Source organism: Lactuca virosa, chromosome 9 (assembly GCF_052849685.1).
Source record: "Lactuca virosa cultivar CGN04683 chromosome 9, Lactuca_virosa_CGN04683_v6, whole genome shotgun sequence".
NCBI classification, from domain to species: Eukaryota; Viridiplantae; Streptophyta; class Magnoliopsida; order Asterales; family Asteraceae; genus Lactuca; species Lactuca virosa.
Genome location: NC_136434.1, coordinates 158,152,905 through 158,173,319, shown reverse-complemented (window position 1 = coordinate 158,173,319; position 20,415 = coordinate 158,152,905). Strand labels below are relative to the sequence as shown.

Here is a 20,415-nt window from a genome sequence, read left to right as displayed (position 1 = left end):
AATAATTAGTTAGTTTATTTTCTGCTACTTGTTATCGATCCTTTGTTTGGAATTTATTCCATACAAAGTTATTTGTTTTTTTCAATTTTCTGTTTTATTGACTTTTTCAGCTCACCACTATGCGATTCTTCTCGACCATGATGTGGTGCCCGTTCAGTCAATTTTCTGTTTTTGTTATTTTTACGTTTTATTTTCTTTTTATTGCATCTAGTACATAACCCACATATCAAAGATACCATTGACACCACCATTTGAAGATTCGGAGTTGACGTTCTATAAAAGAAGGGCAAACTCATTGGAGAATCAAGCAACAAGACAGTAAACGAAGGAAAGTTCGAAAGATTTGAGAAGACTCCTAACAATAAGGAAGCTGGTTATGAACCCGAAACAGAATCAGAAAGAGAAAGCGAACCCATAAACGAGCCCAAAAATGACATGTTGGAAATTGTAGACATGACGATGTAAGAGTACAAGAGACGAATGCATGATGACGCCGGACCGAGTCTTGTGCATTCCACAATTCCCGATACAGCTAGCTTTGAGTTGAAAGGACACATACTTGCTCAGTTGAAATACATAGCATTCTATGGGAAGGATCACGAAGACGCTTACAAGCACATTGACGAGGTCATTGATATCACCGACTACTTCAATAGTCCCAACATACCACGCGAGACGATGTTACTAAGAATGCTCCCTATTATTCTTAAGGGTGAATTGAAAGACTGGCTAAAAGCACTTCCACTGGGAACAATAACAACATAGGCGAGAACGCATGAAGAATTCATACAAAATTTTTGCCCATCATTAAAGGTTTCTAAATTAAAGAAGGTTATCGCAAATTTTGAGCAAAACATGGGAGAATCATTGTATGAGGCATGGGAGTGCTATAAGGGATTACTCATAAACTGTCCCCAAAACGATCTAAATGTGCACAAAGAAGTATCAATATTCTATGACGGGGTAAACGTGACAACTAGGCAACTCCTTGATTCTTAAGGGCCACTAACAAAGAAAGCACCGACCGCAATTGTAATATCCCGATGATAAGGTACTTCTAATTTCAACCCTATAATCTAATTATGTTGCATTTTGGTCCCAAAGTTCAAGAAAGTGTGCAAAAGGAGCCCTAGTGGCATTTTCATAATTTGGACTTGGGAGAGTACGCCATGCGTATGTGTGTATGCTGGGCATACTTTCCAGATTTGGAAACTATAACTTGTAGGGTTTAGCTCATATTTAAACACCCTTATGGCTTCATTTCCCCTCACCTCATTAGCCTCCATCCCTCTTGAGACATTTTGCAACCCTAGTTCACATTGAGAAGCTATTTTAAGCCTAAGAGTGTGTGTGTTTGTGCTTAGAAGAAGAAGGAAGGAAGCCAAGATCATCTTAGAAGAGTGAAGAATTTTGGATCTAGAGTTTCTACATCATTTGCAACCTTTCTAATGTAAAAAGCTTGCAACTTTATCCCTCTAGCAAATAGATCTAGATTTGGATGTTTTTATGGAGCTTTTTGGTCCCAAAATGTAAGATATTGAACATGGCATGTTCTTGACCTTTAAGTTGTCCTTTTAGATCCTAGGAGGGGTCTTAAGTCATAATGGGTTCCGAATGGTTAGTTTTGCTTCATGCATCATTTAGAAGGTCTTAATGGAATAAGACCTTGAGTTAAGCACTTATTGGGCATGCTAAGTCATAAACTTGGATACTTTATGACTCTTAAGAGTATTTTAGCCATGGATCTAAATTATGGACGTAAGAGCTTAATCCATTAAGCTCTTAATATACTTTTAGACTTCTGAGAGTATGCCCTGCGTACGAGGTCAACCACCCCGATGGTGGTCAACGTGTGAGGCTGCGTGTATGCCCTGTGGACCTTTATAGTACGCCCCATGTACTCACCCTGAGTTGATTTGGTCGAGTTGACTCAGTAGGCCTAGTTGGTTTGACCAGTTTCACCAAGTTTGACCTTGAGGGTATTTTGGGATTCTCATGGAAATTGGTCATTTGGTCAAAATAGGTGTTGGTTAGAGAGTTGAGATTCGGAGTCGAGACCTCATCAGCTTTTGTCCAGTTTGTGAGGAGAGTTTTCCTCATTGTACTTGCGGGTCGAAGGCACCAAGGCCGGCCCTTTGGATTCGATATCCTGTTACGTATGTTATTTTACTGTAGTGATATGTTAGATTGGTATCCTGGTATATATAGGATGATGCCATATTTAGTGATCTGTAGATCTGTCTCACTGTCTGTAGATTGCTTATATGATTATCTGTTATATGTGCACATATTTGGTTGGTGGCTGAGGCTTTACTGCTTTGTGCGTAAGCCAACAGGCCGTGGGCATACCAACCTGATGGTTGAATGGGCCCTAAGGTATTCTATCCCGATGATGACAGGACCCGTTGTGTATTGGCATTCCAACTCGGTGGTTGATGGGCCTGGGGTATTCCAACCCGATGGTTGACTGGACCCATAGTGTATTGGCATTCCAACCCGATGGTTAATGGGCCTGGGGTATTCCAACCCGATGGTTGATTGGTCTTGACATGCTGTTATTGTATTTGTTAGCTGTTTATGTGTTGGTACTTTGGGGAATCTCACTAAGCATTAGATTACAGTTTTGGGTTATGTTTTCAGGTATTTCAGATGACCGTGGGAAGGCAAATGTGTAACCGTACATATCCTCATGTTTTTGACTTATGATTTTGGGAGACTTTAATGTTGAAAATATTTTGAAAACTATGATCGTAAACAATTTGTGATTTTGGTTGGTTTTAAAAAGTTTAAATTTCTTATGATTTTATGGGTGTTACAGAAATCAAGGAACTAATCAAAGAATTCTCGAAACACTCAAGAGAATACCACAACCCCCGACAAGACATATCAAGGGGAATCGTAAATGCAGCATCAAGAGACATGGCGACAGTCTTTGCAAAATTGGATATCATGGATCGAAGAATGACAAGAATGGATCAAACCATCCATGAAATACGGGTGGGGTGTGAAAATTGTAACGGACCACATTTAACTAAGGACTGTGATCTTGATGAAAATGGAAATCGGAAGGCGTAACCTTGCTATTCAAGCGGTGATTGTTATGACGAAGACTGGAGAAAGCCCAAAAAGAAGTAGTTAACTTACGATGAATATAAGAAAGCCAAAGAAGAAAAATATGAACAAAAAGGAAGAGGCTTTTATCAAAGAAAGGAATCGACTCCTGAGAAGAAACCTGATTTCGAAGCAATGCTTGCTCGCTTTGCAACCGCATCAAAAAAGAGGCATGATGATACCAAATCCGTATTAAAAAATCAGCAAGCCGCAATCAAGAATATCGAGCAAAAAATCAGGCAACTTTCTAAACAATTTAACGAAAGATTACCAGACACACTACCAGGAAACACCGAACAAAACCCAAGAGGAGCCCCCATCCACACCATAACAACAAGGATTGGAAAAATTGTTACCTATTTGATTCCTATCACTAGTAATAAACCGGAAGTTGTGTAGGAAAAAGAAGAAACGATTCAAGACAAAACCAATGAACGCCCACCACAGCGCGGTGTAGAGACCATGACGTGGTCGTCTGCTGAAAACTAAAAGAATGAACCCGTTAATTCATATCATCCACCTATGCCATTTCCAAGTCGCGCAAAGAAATATAAGCATATCGAAGATTACTAAGAGTTCCTAGAACTAATTAAATCCCTTCAGATCAATATCCCATTCATTGAAGCTTTAGCTAAAATGCCAAAATATGAAAATTTATAAAGGATCTTCTCACAAACCGAAAGAAGATGGGGGAGGTATCTAAAGTAGTACTGAATGAAACTTGCTCAGCCTCCATGTTGAACACGTTGCCAAAGAAGATGGGTGATCTGGGGAGTTTACGAAACTTGCTCAGCCGCCATGTCAATTCGAAAATCTAGCCACAAGCTACACTCTAGCCAATTCGGGAGAAAGTGTTAACTTAATGCCATATTTATTTTTCAAGAAACTTGATATCCCAGAGCCAAGACCGATTCACATGGCCATTCACTTAACAAACAAATCTGTGACCTTTCCAAGAGGAATTTGTGAGGATCTACTAGTTAAAATTGATAAGTTTGTTTTTCCCGCAAATTTCATTGTTCTAGATATGGAGGAAGAGGATCAAGTTCCAATTATTCTTGGAAGGCCCTTTTTGAGAACCGCCCGAGCTTTGATAGACATAAGAGAGTCAAAACTCACACTACGAGTTGGAGAAGAATCCGTCACTTTCGGGGTTAATAGAGCAATGCAATATTCGAGGATAAGTGATGACATGGCATTTTAGGTAGATGTTTTTGACGAGATTTTGGAGAAAGAACTAGCAGGATTGAAAGGGAACGAAGCTGAAGGATACATAGTTCTAAAAGAAAGAGACTTTGATGGTAAATACGATTTAAAATAACTAGAATAAAGCGAGTAAAAAGATTTGATGAAGCATTCTAAATACACACCACGTCGTGATCAAGATACTACGCTGTGGCAATCTGAAAACCCAGGGCCAGTCGCGCAAAATGGACACACCACAACATCTCGAGTAGATGAACACATCGTGGTCAATCAACTGAAGGAAAAAATTGAATTGAAAGCTCTACCCAAACACCGGAGTATGCCTTTTTGGAAGAAAATGAACAAAATCCAGTCATCATAGCAGCTGATATCACAACAAAGGAGAAGGAAATCCTAGTTGAAGTGCTCAAGAAACGAAAAAATGTGATTGCTTGGAAAATCGAGGATATCAAGGGAGTTAGTCCCTCTTATTGTTCACATAAAATTAATCTAGAAGAAGGAGATAAAACTATAGTGCAACATCAAAGAAGGCTGAACCCGAACATGCAAGAAGTGGTCAAGAAAGAGGTCGTCAAGCTTTTGAATGCCAGAATCATTTACTCGATCTCAGATAGCCAATGGGTGAGTCATGTGCATGTGATACCAAATAAAGGAGGCATAAAGATGGTAACGAATGAAAATAATGAGCTTGTTCCCATAAGAACGGTAATCGGTTGGTGAGTGTTCATCAATTATCGCAAGTTAAATGATGCCACTTGCAAATACCAATTTTCCTTTTCCCTTTATTGATAAAATTCTCGAACGGTTATCCGATCATCTTTATTACTGTTTTCTATATGGTTTTTCAGGACATTTTCAGATTCCTATTGATCCTCAAGATCAATAAAAAACCACATTCACTCATCCTAGAGGGACTTTTTCTTATCGTCAAATGCCATTCGGATTATGCAACGCACCAACCACTTTCCAAACATGCATGATGGCCATTTTCCACGATATGGTTGAGAAGTTCATGGAAGTTTTAATGGATGATTTTTTTTTTGTTTTCGGGTCTTCTTTCGATGATTATTTATCTAACCTTGACTTGATGCTTTCTAGGTGTGAAAAGACCAACTTGGTCTTGAATTGGGAGAAATGCCATTTCATGGTTAAAGAAGGGATTGTATTGGGCCATAAAGTTTCCAAATAGGGGATAGAGGTGGATCGTGAAAAGGTCGAAATCATAACTAATTTACCACCGCCAACAAATTTGAAAGGGTTTAGGAGTTTTCTAGGCCATGCGAGATCTTACCGTCGGTTCATAAAAGATTTTTCAAAAATAACTAGGCCATCAACTCAACTTCTTTTAAAAGATGCCACCTACGATTTTTCTAAGGAATGCGTTGAAGCTTTTGAAACATTAAAAGAAAAATTGACAAATGCCCCAATCTTGGTTGCCACGAATTGGAACCTCCCTTTTGAACTCTTGTGCGATGCTAGTGATTTTGCTGTAGGTGCAGTCCTTGGAAAAAGGGTTGATAAGCACTTTCAACCTATATATTATGTAAGAAAACGCTAAACCCGGCCCAAGAAAACTACTCCACAACCGAAAAAGAACTTTTGGCCATTGTTTACGTCTTTGACAAATTCCGCTCTTATCTAGTCTTGTCCAAAACTATTTTTTAATGAGCATTCTGCTATTAAGTATTTATTTGCTAAGCATAATGCTAAGCCAAGGTTGATTCGATGGGTACTCCTCTTGCAAGAATTCAATATTGAGATTAGGGACAAAAAGGGTTTGGAAAATGTGGCGGCCGATCACCTATCGGGATTGGAAAACCAGAAGATGGAAGAGTTGAAAGAAAACAAAATTGGAGATAACTTCCTGAAGAATATCTAATGGTGATCATAGGGGGAAGAACCATGGTATGCGTACATTGCCAATTACTTAGCTATTGGGTACTTCCCAAAAGGTTTAACCCATCAACAAAAGAAGAAATTGTTTTCGGAAGTCAAATATTATTTTTTGGGATGAACCTGATCTTTTAGAAGCTGCGATGATGGAATTGTTAGAAGATGCGTGTTCGGGAGGGAAGGTTTAGAGATTCTAAAGCATTGTCATAGCGGAACCACTGGAGGATATCACGCGGCACAATACACGACGAAAAAGATATTCGATGCGAGATTCTATTGGCCCACGATTTTTAAGGACGCTGCCAACTATGTCAAAGAATGTGATTTGTGCCAACGACCGGGCAACATTTCTTCCCGCAATGAGATGCCCTAAAATAGCATCCAAGTTTGTGAAGTTTCGATATTTAGGGTATCGATTTTATGGGTTCATTTTCGGCTTCTCGAGGGAATAAATACATTTTAGTGGTGGTCGATTATGTGTCCAAATGGGCAGAAGCACAAGCCTTACCTACAAAGGATGCTCAAGTGGTAGTTAGGTTCTCAAGAAGATTGTTTTCTCGTTTCGGTGTACCAAAGGCACTAATAAGTGATCAGGGAACCCACTTTGCAAATGAACAACTTGGTAAAGTATTACAAAAATATGGTGTTCATCATAGGTTTGCAACACCATACCATCCTCAAATAAGTGGGCAAATCGAACTCACAAATCGGGAATTAAAAAGGATTCTAGAACGATCTGTCGGGAGAAACAAGAAGGAGTGGTCGGAAAAACTTGATGATGCATTGTGGGAATTTCGAATTATCTTCAAAATAACAATAGGTACTACAACTTATAGGTTAGTTTATGGTAAGAGTTGTCATTTACCGGTTGAAATTAAACACAAGGTGTATTGGGCTTTGAAGACATGCAACTTTGAATTGACCGAATAACGCACCAATTGGCTAATGAAATTGAATGCCTTAGATGAGTTGAGAAACGAGTCATACCCAAACTCATTGATCTACAAAGACAAAACGAAAAGATGGTATGATGATAGGTTGAAAGGAAACAAGGAGTTTGAAGAAAGTCAAAAGGTCCTCCTTTTTAATTCAAGAATGAAGCTTTTTCCCAGGAAATTAAAAACACGTTGGTACGGTCCATTTGTAGTTAAGAAAGTCTTTCCGCATGGAGCTATCGAGCTAATCAAAGAAGATGGTACCACTTTCATAGTTAATGGGCACCGGGTGAAACATTATGAACGAGGGATGCCAAGTGAAGAAAAAGAAGGATAAAATGTGCATTTGGGGGTAGCCTCCACAACATAAGGCGAGAAGGAGTCCAACTCACGACTCTTTAAAAAGAAGCGGTTCCGTGAGGCAACCCGTGATTAAGAGTTTGCGTTTTTCTTTCCCTTTATTTTATTTTATTTTCGTTTTTATTTTGTTGGTTTTCAAACACAAAAAGGATTTTCACTATTTTCTGCATACTACTATTTAATGATGTGAGGGAAAGCATGGCAATAAGTGTGCGGTGTGGTGATTAAAATCGAAAAAACGAAAACAAAAATCCAGCAACACGGCGTGGTCAACTAGAAATAATCGACTATCGGGGATTTGGCCAGGAACACGATGTGTTCTCCTTAAACACGCCATGGTGTTCGATTTTACGTAGTAACTTAAGTCTTAAACCTTAAAGGTCAAACTTTTTCACATAACACTTTCACTCTAATCCAACACGTCGAGTTTGCCCCACCACACACTTTATTCCAAAATCCTTCAATTCTCCACGTTTTTCTTTAAAAAGGTAAGAGCTTTTGACTTGAAATCGTTTATTTAGCATGATTAATAGTTTTTTCTACACTAAATGGGGTATCTAGACAAGTTGTGAGGATTTTTATGAAATTAGGGTTTCTAATAAGGTTTGATTTTGGGTTATTTTCCTTCGAATCTTACATGAAAATAACATTTTATGGTGTATTTTGGTAACCCAAACAAACCCTTGTACTTAGTTTGATTTAATCTGGATGGAATTCATATGATTACGAACCCTAATTATTGACCATGTTCGTTAACCGCGACGTGTTGATCCATAAACACGCCGTTTTTGTCTTACAGTGAGCCTCAATGTTTTCCATTTTGATATATGTTTTGCTTTTAGAATTTTTTTGTTGTCTTGTTTATAAAGAAAATGCAGAGAGGACAAAGAGCTCATCAACAAGAACCTAGGGAGCGCCCGAAATTTCCATGGTATAACTTTCCTAAGCTGGTTGCTTCCCCGGTATTGGTTGACTAGAGGAACAGATTAACTAAGTTGAAAGCGCAGAAAATTCATGTATTCAATTAAATATATTGGGATTGGATGTAAGAGATTGGATTTATATGCTGGTTATTAGGACAAAAGATGTAGCAGTAAAAGACATGCTCGGGACCAAAAAGGAAGCAAATTGGAAGTTGGAAGCTTCGAATTTGGACTAAGGTAAAAGAAGGAGGAAAGATGAAGAACTGCGGTGTGGTTTGCCTCAACATGCCGTGGTAGAGAGAAAAATCCCGATAGAATTATGCCTTTCTTGATACGCGAAATTTCCACCAACCACGGCGTGGTGGTCATAACAGCGTTGTGGTGCACCGATTTTCGAAAACAATATATATTATCGACTTTTCTCTCAAACCTAACAGATTCTGTAAGTTATTATCGACTCCTAGAGACCTAAGACATACCTTGAAGGCTAGGATGTTCAGAGTTCGATTGCTAGCTTGATTTTTGAGAGATGTAAGGCAATATTACTCCTGTACGACTGCACGGTGTTCCCATATCCATCAAAGAAACGGAAAAAATGGAGAAACTTACGAGAACCTACATTAGGGAGATTGTACGACTGCACGGTGTTCCCATATCCATTATCTCGGACAGAGATAGTAGATTCACTTCTAGGTTCTGGCAGTCGCTACAAAGTTCCCTAGGAACTAGGCTGGACATGAGTACAGCCTACCATCCACATACCGACGGACAAAGTGAGAGAACTATCCAAACCTTGGAAGATATGTTGCGAGCCTGTGTGATTGACTTTGGAAAAGCTTGGGATACTCATCTACCCCTTGTAGAATTTTCCTACAACAACAGTTATCACACGAGCATAAAGGCAGCTCCATTCGAGGCCCTCTATGGCCGAAAGTGCAGATCCCCTCTGTGCTGGGCTGAAGTGGGTGATACCCAGTTAGCTAAAGGACTAGTTCCTGAAAGCACTCTCACAGGTCCGGAGATCATTCGGGAAATGAAAGAGAAAATCGTTCAGATTCGTGAACGGTTGAAAGCCTCTAGAGACCGACAGAAAAGCTACGCTGACAAGCGAAGGAAACCGTTGGAATTCCAGGTGGGCGACCGTGTTCTATTGAAGGTCTCACCCTGGAAGGGCTTGATACGCTTCGGAAAGCGTGGAAAGCTCAATCCAAGATACATAGGGCCTTTCGAGATTCTTGCCCGAATCGGCCCTGTAGCTTACAAACTCAATCTACCGCGCGAACTCAGTAACGTACATTCTACTTTCCACGTCTTGAACTTGAAAAAGTGTCTGTCCGACGAGACTCTTGTTATCCCACTCGACGAGATCGAGATCAACGAGAGCCTCAACTTCATGGAAGAACCAGTAGAGATCATGGACCGAGAGGTCAAGCAAACAAAGCAGAGCCGTATCCCGATAGTGAAGGTTCGCTGGAACGCCAAGCGGGGGCCTGAATTCACTTGGAAACGAGAGGATCAGATAAAACTGAAATATCCTCATCTTTTTGCTTAGTTATTTGTAACTACTTATTTGCTTAAATTTTAATTTCGGGACAAAATTCCTTCTAACGGGGGGATGATGTGACAACCCGAAATTTCTACTCTGTACAAAATGTCAATTCAATAGAAGTCAGAACTGTTACTGCTAAAATTCAAGCTTTTTGGAATAAGTTTGAGTATTTTAGGATTAACACTTTAGGAGATATAAGGAGAGAGGATGCCCTAGGGGGCATTGTGCAACAATACCACTTCAAAACTCCAAAAGATAGGAGTTTACGACCTAAACAATAGTGTTTAAGGCCGTAAACCCTAAGGAAGGGGTATATAAGTGACACTTAGTCATTTATACCACTTTTTCCACCTTTCAAAGAACAAAGCACAAATCCTCTCAAGTATCTTCGACTTTTTCTCCTAGATCTTCAACTTGTAAGTGTTTCTAACCCTTTTAAGTTGATATCTACCGTAATCTAGTGATCTAACACACTTCCGTCTGTGAAATCATTCCAAAAGGTTAGATCTTCAAGTTTCACCAAGAACACCAAGAACACACACTAGTGTTCTTGGCCTTTTGGTACCATTTCAAGCCTCTATCTTGTAAGTACTTCTATTCTAGAGTAGTATAAGGCTTGATACACTTCATTACATCAAGAAAACACCAAGAAACACCAAGATCAAGGTGTTTACGGTCCAAGATGTTCTTGGACCGTAAACCCTATAAAGGGTGCCAAAATGTCCCTAGTCCCTTCACAAGCCTTGGAAACTTGCATAGATCCATACCTTAATGTGTTAAGGACTTAAAAACATCAAAAGACCATAACCCATGGGGGTTTATGACCGTAAACCCAAAGGGAAATGGTCCAGGGACCGTAAACTCCATTTAGGAGTGAAATGGTGCCCTAATCCCTTCCTAAGGCTTAAGCATGAAGAGGGAATACTTCTAATGGCTTGTAGAGCATCAAAACAACAAATGGTCAAAAGAACATGGGTTTACGGCCATAAACTCATGGGTTTACGACCGTAAACTCATGGAGTTGTGGTCACAAAACCGTAAACTCCAAGGGAGTTTACCCTTGAACCCCAAACTCAATAGCAAGGTCCTACAACACTTAGATACACTCCTTATGACTTATAACACTTATATAAGGTGTTATACATGTCTTAGGATGTCTTAAAGTTGGTAAATTAGTTGTTTCATGACTAATTAGATACATATATGTGTGATTATATGTTAACTAGGATCATTGAGTGTGTACAAGTCTTCACTTGACACTTAGCATCCTACATCATTCAGTTCATCCAAACCACCAACTACAGGTGAGTTCATACCCCTTAATCAATGTTTTTAAATGATTTTAAATGCTTTAATGGGGGGGGGGGGATAAAAGTAGAAAACAACATGTTATAGAATCAATCACATGTGATTTATAACTGTGTTTTCAACCAACTGATTTCACATGCTTCAAAATGTGATACACAAAATGGTTTTCTGTTCTGATATACTTTGTTATCAAATGATTTAATTTTAAAAAGGTTTTATAAAATGACATCAAGTCATTGTTATTTAATGTTCAAAACTCTTAAATGTTTTACAAAACCTCTTTTAACTTATTGATCAAAACCATATCTATACACTTATCTTTCTTAAATATATGTGTTGATATGAGAGCTTTCATCCTTCATTCAGTTCCCACACTCTTGAGTAGCAAGGGTGTATAAACCTTCCTGAACATCAATTACATTCCAGTAAGCTATTATATGAATAGTTTAGGGGATACAAAACATTATTCCTATTACAAGGAATTACACCAGAGTCAGTTCATTCATGAGTCTATACTATATGCTATATGAAGAGATACACTTACATGAATCCTCTTACATGGATACACTTACATGAATCCTCTTACATGGATACACTTACATGAATCCTCTTACATGGATACACTTACATGGATTCTCTTACATGGATACTTTTACCTAGATACTATATAGTGAGATACTATTACATATTATAGTTTGGATCCGTCTATCCTAGTACAAAAGGATACTATAAGGGACTTACCATTCCTAAACCCACTTGTTAGCTACAAGGGTAAATGAACATCTACGGATGCCTACGGTTGATACCATTACCGGTATACTTTAAGGGACTAACTATTCCTATACCCAGCTGTTAGCAACAGAGGTAAATGCACATCTACGGATGTCTACAGTTAATACTATTCGGTAATTTCTATGCCGTGTTTATCCTAGTGCAAAAGGATAATACTTAAGTTATTAGGTCATTACCTTCATTTTGTGATACATTCACATAATTGACGAGGTAGACTAATACGGGTATACTTTCCCTATTACTTTTACTTTGTGACATATTCACATAAACGACGAGGTAGACTATATATTTTATTATTAATAGTCATTTAGGGAAAAACCATCTTTGTTACAGAAATACACTTTTCAAACAGTCAGGTCTTGGTAGAAGACTACTTTCAAAACAGTCAGGTCTTGGTAGAAGAGTACTTTCAAAACGGTCAGGTCTTGGTAGAAGACTACTTTCATACTAGTAGGAAATATGGGATTTTCTAGGGTTTTCACACTTATATCAAATGTTGCATCAACAAATGCATGTTTTTCATAACAGCTTTCCAAATCAATGACACTTAAATACTTATGAATTCACCAGCTTTATGATGATTCTACACTTTCAAAATAACTTGTATTCTCAGGTCACCAGTAGACAGGTACGATGACCAGGTTTTGAGAAGACGGAGCATAGACAAGACTCGTCTTTTATTTTGATTACATATTTTGGTGTCCTATTACAATGAAAGAACACACGTGTATTAAAACTTTACTTTTAATGCAATGGATGATGTTGTTGCTTGTTTACTACTTTACACTGTTATGATACTGTACATGACGTCCTCCACCCCCGAACGTTTCCGCCGTTCTCGGTTTTGGGGTGTGACAGATTGGTATCAGAGCATTGTTTATAGTGAATCGAGTGTATCAACCCATAAAAGATACACAGACTATAAATACAATGGGAATAAAATACTCTGACCAAGAGTTTATACTTTTAAATAATAAAATATTTAAGTAAGTATACGTGCCTGCATTCATACTAAAATCAGTGTCACAATGACAAGAACAAAAGTATTACGATTGTTGAATATCACAAGTAAGCTTGGGGATGTATGGTCAGTCCTGGGAGTGGCATAGCCTGATCAACTATGCTGGTCCGAGGAGTGATTAGAATATGCCCAAGAATGGTTGTGATGTGGCAACAAGTCTAAAAACTTACCAACACGACCACAATGAAATACCATAGGGGTATTTAGTGTTACTGTAATTACTTATCTGAGAACTAAATAGATTTTTATTAGTATGTCAATAGTTGTTTAGTGGATACACTAAAGTTATATGTACTAGGATGTCATAGACTTAGAATCTGTGAATCTTTGCTTTATGTCCTGTCCTCGTTGGGTTGGGGGCTTAGGGTTAGGGTCACTTATTCGAAGGTCTATCCTGTCCTAAATACATATAACCAGTATGCACTAAACAAGTATTGGAGTAACTGATAAAGATCATCTTATAATTATCTTAGTTAGTTCGACTATTTAGTTATTTCTTATATCCCTTTTCTCGTATAGATATCATGGCTGGATTCCATCCTCACGGCGACCCGTACTTCCCAAACCAAGGCAATGCTGGATGGCTTGAGGAAGAACCAGAAGATGATCACCCAATCCCTTTGGATGATCACCATGCTGAAGGCTTTTCGGATAGTTCTGACTCGGAGCCTGAAGTCAACAACCTACCTCCAGCTGCTCAAAACCTAAACCTGAACCCTCGTCCTGCATTTCAAGGACCTACACCTCTGTGGGCCACAAACTTGAATAGATGGAGTCAGGAACAGGGTCAACCCTTTCCCTACAATGGAGACAGAAGCTTCTACAACCTCACTGAGGGAGGTTCAGCTGACAGGGTGTTACCCATCATGGTCCGTAGGATTTCTCGAAACACCGTACTGGGACAAGCGACTATCGATCGAGTCGTGGAGATTGACGCCAACTCTGGCGTTAACACCGTCCGCATTCGCCAACTAGAGTCTGCTCATGAAAGGACTCTGGTCCACAATGCAGCTCTGCAGAGAGAACTTGCTGGAACCCAGGCTGAAGTCAGGGAACTTCGAGCTCAGCAAGTAAGAGCTGACAGGCATGTGAGGGACATAGAACGCCTTCTGTCAGAATCGAGAAATCACTCTAGTGGTTCTCGTCGCCGATAAAATCTCATCTACTTCTCTTTTTGGATATAACCTAGTTATGTAAAACTCTAGTCTAATTCCCTACCTTTTTACATCTTAGACCTGTTAGGTCTTGATTATGTCATAGTCCTGTCAAAATTTTCCCATCTTGGTTGATGTAAGGCCTCCTTCTGTTGGCCATTTTTCCCGAACTTGGTACATCTGTAATTCCAGTAATATTGACAGGTACTTAATCTAAATGGGAATTAATATCCAATTGCCATCATCTGTTGTTGAACTATGGCGATTTAGTTCATGAGACAAATTCATTTTCCTATACTATTGAATTCTTATCATTTCCTTTAACTTTTCAACTTATAGTTGAAAAATGCCGCCTCGCAGAAGTACAAGGCGTAGAAATGTTAACAAAACACCAATACCACCTCCTCCTCCACCACCTCAACCACCTCCTAATTTCGACGCTGCTATGTTCCAAGCAGCCTTCACAGCAGCAGTAGCAGCTGCCGTGTCAGCCATCAATACTCCTGTCCCTAGTTGATCGGGAACAGGTGCACCTCCTTCTCACCACGGCGAGAGCCATGGCCATCCTCGGGAATGCACCTACAAGGATTTTACGAATGCTAAACCTCGAAATTTCAATGGAGCTGGAGGGGTTATGGTCCTAAGGCAGTGGATTGAAAAGACAGAAGCGGTCTTTGAAATCTACACCTGCCCGGAGGGCAATAAGGTCAAGTTTGCTACTTGTTCCTTTTCTGACAGGGCTTTAACTTGGTGGAATGGCCACGTTAAATCTCTGACTATCGTAGTGGCAAATTCGATCAGCTGGGAGAACTTGAAAGCCATGCTGATGAGAGAGTACTATCCTCGAGGGGAAATTCAAAAACTCGAACAGGAACTCTGGGGTCTGGAAATGGTTGGTTCCGACATATCAAACTATACAAACAGATTCTGTGATCTGGCAATTCTATGCCCTGACATGGTTGCTCTTAAGAGCAAGAGAATAGAGAGATATATATGGGGACTGTCGCCCCAGATCCAGTCAAGTGTGTTAGCTTCCATGCCTGTTACTTTTGACAGCGCCAAAGAGCTGGCACAATCTCTAATAGATAACAGAAAGCACCAGAACCCAACAATCCCTACACCCGAGCCACAAAAGGGAAACAACAACAACAACAAGAAAAAGGGGTGGAACAAGAGGAAAAGTGGGGCTTCGCAAGAATCCTCAAAGAGACAACAACAAGTGGCAATCAATGCTGCCACAGTAACCCCTGTTGTCCCTGCCAACCCCTTACCAGCAAAAACTTATGCTGGTAATCTTCCAAGGTGCAACAAATGCGCCTTCCATCACCACGGACCTTGCAAGGAAATGCAGTGCTCTAACTGCAACAGAAAGGGGCATACAACCCGTTTCTGCAAGATTCCAGCAAGGCCGACCGCCCAAGTTCCTAACGCCGGTGTGGGCCAGGCTTGCCACGATTGTGGCGAGGTGGGCCACTACAAGAGGAACTGCCCTAAGGCGGGGATGGCTGGCGGAGTAGGAAGAGTTCTGGCCATAGGCCACGAGGAAGCCGTAGCTGATCCTACGATAGTTACTGGTACGTTTCTCCTCGATAACTCATATGCTTGCATACTTTTCGACAGTGGAGCAGAGAAAAGTTTCATAAGCCATAAATTTGCACACCTACTTAAACAAAAACCTCGTGCATTGGATAAATCATTCACAGTAGAAATGGAAAACGGGAAAACAAAAAGTACTAACTGCATATACGTAGGTTGTACTCTAACTTTAGATGGCCACACTTTCAAGATAGACCTCATGCCGGTCCAAATTAAAAGTTTCGACGTCATTATCGGCATGGATTGGTTGAGTCTTCTTCGCGCCGACATCATGTGCTTTGAAAAAGCAGTCCGTCTTAACCTTCCTAACAGCGAAAGCTTAGTTATCTTTGGCGACAAACCTAGTACGAGCCTTCGCCTTATTTCATGCATCCAAGCCCAGAAGTGCTTACGAAAGGAATATCATGCATTCCTCGCACACGTGGTCGATACGAGTCAAGAAGTAAAAGACATTCAGAACATCTCGGAAGTACGCGACTTTCCCGACATCTTTCCAGAAGAACTCCCGGGATTACCACCACAACGCCAAGTCGATTTCAGAATCGACTTAGTGCCAGGGGCTACTCCCGTAGCCAAATCTCCTTACCGTCTGGCACCAGCAGAGATGCAGGAACTTTCCAGTCAGCTTAACGAACTTCTCAAGAAGGGATTCATTAGGCCAAGCTTCTCACCATGGGGAGCACCAGTCTTGTTCGTCAAGAAGAAAGATGGATCGTTTCGCATGTGCATCGACTACAGAGAACTCAACAAGCTTACCATAAAGAATCGTTATCCCTTACCCCGCATTGACGACTTATTTGATCAACTTCAAGGAGCCAACTACTTCTCGAAGATAGATCTACGATCCGGATATCACCAACTACGAGTGCTAGAGGAGGATGTTCCCAAGACAGCCTTCCGAACTCGTTATGGACACTACAAGTTTGTAGTGATGCCATTCGGACTAACTAACGCGCCCACCGTATTCATGGACTTAATGAATAGGGTGTGTCGTCCTTACTTGGATCAGTTCGTCATCGTCTTCATCGATGACATACTCATCTACTCTCGAATTAAGGAGGAACATAGTCAACATGTCCGCAGAGTCTTAGAAACATTACGATCGGAGAAGCTCTATGCGAAGTTCTCTAAATGTGAATTTTGGATTCGAAGAATCGAATTCTTGGGCCATGTAGTTAGTGAAGAGGGAATACACGTGGACCCTTCCAAAATCAAGGCCATTGAGAACTGGTCAGCACCGAAGACACCTACAGAAATTCGTCAATTTCTAGGTCTCGCTGGCTACTATCGCAGGTTCATTCAGAACTTCTCCCGCATAGCGAAACCTCTTACAACACTGACCCAGAAAGGCGTGGCCTTTGACTGGGAAGAGAAACAGGACAGAGCGTTCCAAACGCTGAAGCGAGCCTTGTGCACCGCACCAATACTATCTCTCCCCGAAGGAGTAGATGACTTTGTTGTCTATTGCGATGCTTCAAATCAGGGACTCGGATGTGTTCATATGCAACGAGGTAAGGTCATCGCCTATGCCTCGAGACAGCTGAAGACACATGAGGTTAACTACACCACCCACGATCTTGAACTAGGAGCAGTTGTGTTTGCTCTGAAGATCTGGAGACACTACCTGTATGGTACAAAAAGCACAATCTTTACAGACCACAAAAGCCTACAACATATATTCGACCAGAAAGAGCTCAACATGAGACAATGACGGTGGGTCGAGCTACTCAGTGATTACGAATGTGAAATTCGTTGTCATTCGGGTAAAGCCAACGTAGTAGCTGACGCCCTAAGTCGGAAAGAATACTCTGGTCGTAGAGTCAAATCTTTGACTCTAACTATCCATTCACACTTGTCCACACAAATTAAGGAGGCTCAGCTCGACGCTTTGAAACCTGAAAATGTGGCGGGTGAATCCCTTAGAGGGATGGATAAGAACTTAGAAGTCAAGGGTGGCGGAGCCTTATACCTCATGGATCGGATCTGGACACCGAAACACGGTGGCTTCAGAGACTTGGTCATGACCGAGGCACACAACACTCGTTATTCCGTCCATCTAGGTTCAGATAAGATGTATCTGGATCTTAAAAAGCTATACTGGTGGCCTAACATGAAAGCTGATATTGCTACCTTCGTAAGTAAATGCCTTACTTGCGCGAAGGTAAAGGTCAAATACCAGAAACCCTCCGGTCTTCTGCAACAACCGGAGATACCGGAATGGAAGTGGGAGCGGATCACTATGGACTTCATAACCAAGTTGCCCAAGACAACGGGTGGACTTGATACCATATGGGTCATCGTCGACAGATTGACCAAATCTGCACACTTCCTACCCATCAAAGAAACGGACAAAATGGAGAAACTTACGAGAACCTACATTAGGGAGATTGTACGACTGCACGGTGTTCCCATATCCATTATCTCGGACAGAGATAGTAGATTCACTTCTAGGTTCTGGCAGTCGCTACAAAGTTCCCTAGGAACTAGGCTGGACATGAGTACAACCTACCATCCACATACCGACGGACAAAGTGAGAGAACTATCCAAACCTTGGAAGATATGTTGCGAGCCTGTGCGATTGACTTTGGAAAAGCTTGGGATACTCATCTACCCCTTGCAGAATTTTCCTACAACAACAGTTATCACACGAGCATAAAGGCAGCTCCATTCGAGGCCCTCTATGGCCGAAAGTGCAGATCCCCTCTGTGCTGGCTGAAGTGGGTGATACCCAGTTAGCTAAAGGACTAGTTCCTGAAAGCACTCTCACAGGTCCGGAGATCATTCGGGAAACGACAAAGAAAATCGTTCAGATTCGTGAACGGTTGAAAGCCTCTAGAGACCGACAGAAAAGCTACGCTGACAAGCGAAGGAAACCGTTGGAATTCCAGGTGGGCGACCGTGTTCTATTAAAGGTCTCACCCTGGAAGGGCTTGATACGCTTCGGAAAGCGTGGAAAGCTCAATCCAAGATACATAGGGCCTTTCGAGATTCTTGCCCGAATCGGCCCTGTAGCTTACAAACTCAATCTACCGCGCGAACTCAGTAACATACATTCTACTTTCCACGTCTCGAACTTGAAAAAGTGTCTGTCCGACGAGACTCTTGTTATCCCACTCGACGAGATCGAGATCAACGAGAGCCTCAACTTCGTGGAAGAACCAGTAGAGATCATGGACCGAGAGGTCAAGCAAACAAAGCAGAGCCGTATCCCGATAGTGAAGGTTCGCTGGAACGCCAAGCGGGGGCCTGAATTCACTTGGGAACGAGAGGATCAGATAAAACTGAAATATCCTCATCTTTTTGCTTAGTTATTTGTAACTACTTATTTGCTTAAATTCTAATTTCGGGACAAAATTCCTTCTAACGGGGGGATGATGTGACAACCCGAAATTTCTACTCTGTACAAAATGTCAATTCAATAGAAGTCAGAACTGTTACTGCTAAAATTCAAGCTTTTTGGAATAAGTTTGAGTATTTTAGGATTAACACTTTAGGAGATATAAGGAGAGAGGATACCTTAGGGGGCATTGTGCAACAATACCACTTCAAAACTCCAAAAGATAGGAGTTTACGGCCTAAACAATGGTGTTTACGGCCGTAAACCCTAAGGAAGGGGTATATAAGTGACACTTAGTCATTTATACCACTTTTTCCACCTTTCAAAGAACAAAGCACAAATCCTCTCAAGTATCTTCGACTTTTTCTCCTAGATCTTCAACTTGTAAGTGTTTCTAACCCTTTTAAGTTGATATCTACCTTAATCTAGTGATCTAACACACTTCCATCCGTGAAATCATTCCAAAAGGTTAGATCTTCAAGTTTCACCAAGAACACCAAGAACACACACTAGTGTTCTTGGCCTTTTGGTACCATTTCAAGCCTCTATCTTGTAAGTACTTCTATCCTAGAGTAGTATAAGGCTTGATACACTTCATTACATCAAGAAAACACCAAGAAACACCAAGATCAAGGTGTTTACGGTCCAAGATGTTCTTGGACCGTAAACCCTATAAAGGGTGCCAAAATGTCCCTAGTCCCTTTACAAGCCTTGGAAACTTGCATAGATCCATACCTTAATGTGTTAAGGACTTAAAAACATCAAAAGACCATAACCCATGGGGGTTTACGATCGTAAACCCAAAGGGAAATGGTCCAGGGACCGTAAACTCCATTTAGGAGTGAAATGGTGCCCTAATCCCTTCCTAAGGCTTAAGCATGAAGAGGGAATACTTCTAATGGCTTGTAGAGCATCAAAACAACAAATGGTCAAAAGAACATGGGTTTACGGCCGTAAACTCATGGGTTTACGACCGTAAACTCATGGAGTTGTGGTCACAAAACCGTAAACTCCAAGGGAGTTTACCCTTGAACCCCAAACTCAATAGCAAGGTCCTACAACACTTAGATACACTCCTTATGACTTATAACACTTATATAAGGTGTTATACATGTCTTAGGATGTCTTAAAGTTGGTAAATTAGTTGTTTCATGACTAATTAGATACATATATGTGTGATTATATGTTAACTAGGATCATTGAGTGTGTACAAGTCTTCACTTGACACT

General features: G+C 40.7%; 1 non-coding gene across 1 annotated transcript; it reads right to left on the bottom strand.

Moving 5' to 3' along the window:
* Window positions 1-819: 819 nt before the first annotated feature.
* On the bottom strand, window positions 820-926 carry LOC145141775 (small nucleolar RNA R71). Its single transcript, XR_013722970.1, has one exon. It is a non-coding gene; the product is annotated as a small nucleolar RNA R71 (small nucleolar RNA).
* Window positions 927-20,415: the final 19,489 nt, after the last annotated feature.